This window comes from Oryctolagus cuniculus, chromosome X (genome assembly GCF_051225735.1).
Source record: "Oryctolagus cuniculus isolate XC-2025 breed Fujian yellow rabbit chromosome X, ASM5122573v1, whole genome shotgun sequence".
NCBI lineage: Eukaryota > Metazoa > Chordata > Mammalia > Lagomorpha > Leporidae > Oryctolagus > Oryctolagus cuniculus.
In genome coordinates this window covers 70,504,085-70,505,964 of record NC_142888.1, presented here as the reverse complement: position 1 = coordinate 70,505,964, position 1,880 = coordinate 70,504,085, and the positions used below count along the sequence as shown (strand labels likewise).

General features: G+C 33.8%; 1 non-coding gene across 1 annotated transcript; it reads left to right on the top strand.

The window, feature by feature from the left end:
* Positions 1-641: 641 nt before the first annotated feature.
* Positions 642-748, top strand: LOC138847750 (U6 spliceosomal RNA). The gene has a single exon (XR_011385710.1). It is a non-coding gene; the product is annotated as a U6 spliceosomal RNA (small nuclear RNA).
* Positions 749-1,880: the final 1,132 nt, after the last annotated feature.

Sequence of the window (1,880 nt, the reverse complement as noted above, 5' to 3'; positions counted from 1 at the left end):
GAATAAGAACATCACAGAAGGGAGCAGAGTGCTCAGATACCCTAAAGGGGAGAGGGGTTTGGACAAAGTGAAATAGGGAGAAAGTGGCAAAGTAAAAAGAGGGCAGCTTTGAAGGAGGGGGTGATATGATTCATGCAACATCATGGTGACATGAAATATGTTGTGTGTTTACACAGAAATTATACAGAACCTACTAAGTGCCAAGCACTAGAGACCCAATCATAAATAGTACATGATATCAGTGCCTTCAAGGAACTGAGATATATAGGAGAAAAGATAAAAGTAAAAATAAGTAGTTTCAATGTAATCGGAAATGGATAGAAACAGGACAATCTATGAGATGATCTTGGAATAAATATGTGCTTATAAATTTTGGAAGTGTGGAGGTTGACTTAGAAGGAGGCAAAATTGGAAGCATTAAGACCAGCTAGAAGGTAATACTAGGATTCAGGTATTTCCAGCAGAGATGAGTTAGAGGATTATTTTTGAGGTAGAATTGAAAATATTTAGTCATAGACTGAGGTTTGATAATGAATTGGAATAGAAGTACAGAAGGAAAAAGAATAGGAAATGTCTTGTGATTTCAATTTTTAACATGTGAAACAGGCAAACATGATATTCTAAAGAAAATTTAAATTTGTGTGCTCGCTTCGGCAGCACATATACTAAAATTGGAACGATACAGAGAAGATTAGCATGGCCCCTGCGCAAGGATGACACGCAAATTCGTGAAGCGTTCCATATTTTTTGATGCCATAGACAGGAGTGTCAATTGGTAAAGTCAACAACAGGAGTCACTGTGCACTTACTCCTCATGTAGGATCTCTGTCCTTAATGTGCTGTGCATTGAGATTTAATGCTATAACGAGTACTCAAATAATATATTTCACTTTGTGTTTCTATGGGGGTGCAAACTGTTGAAATCTTTACTTAATGCATACTAAACTGATCCTCTGTAAAAAAAAAAAAAAAAAAAAAAAAAAGAAAAGAAAAGAAACTATCAACTCCCAACTTGACTCTCACTGGGATTAAACATGACAATAGGTCTGATCTGATTTCATCATCATTAAAAAAAATCATCTATTATTTTTCACTTTATGTTTCTGTGTGGGAGCAAACTGTTGAAATCCTTACTTAATGTATACTAAGCTGATCTTCTGTATATTAAGATAATCGAAAATGAATCTTGATGTGAATGGAAGGGGAGAGGGAGTGGGAAAGGGGAGGGTTGTGGGTGGGAGGGACGGTATGGGGGGGAAGCCATAGTAATCCATTATTCGTACTTTGGAAACGTATATTCATTAAATAAAAGTTAAAAAAAAAAAAAGAAAATTTAAATTTGTGTGAGTGAAGTCAGAGCTGGGGTACAGATTGGAGAATCATAGTATGGATTGAAAATATAAATGGATAAAATAACTTTTCCAAAATAGAGATAAAATTAAACAAACACAGCCTTTGATAATTTGGAACTTATGCAACTACTTGGGGAATTACTTGGGCCTATTGCTAATTATCCTTCCTCTCATTATTGTTGAGTATTCAAAAGAGCTAGCACTTTCAGCATATGGCAAGCCCGGGCAAGGAGGAAAAAGATAGCTGTCCATGGAGGACTAAAGCTCCAAATCACAAATAAAACATAAAAAAAATCTAAAGTTTCTAAACCTATAGTTGTCATCTAAGCAAAAATGCAAATCATGTAACAAATAAAGATGAAGAACTAAATCTTTTCAAATTTTGATTATTTGTTTCATTGACAAAAAAGGAATAATATGCATTTCATACAGGAAAATGCTTTTTCAATTATTCACAGTTACAATAAATTTGATGTAAAATTCTTTCTTTTTTTTAAAGATTTATTTTATTTATTTGAAAGACAGAGT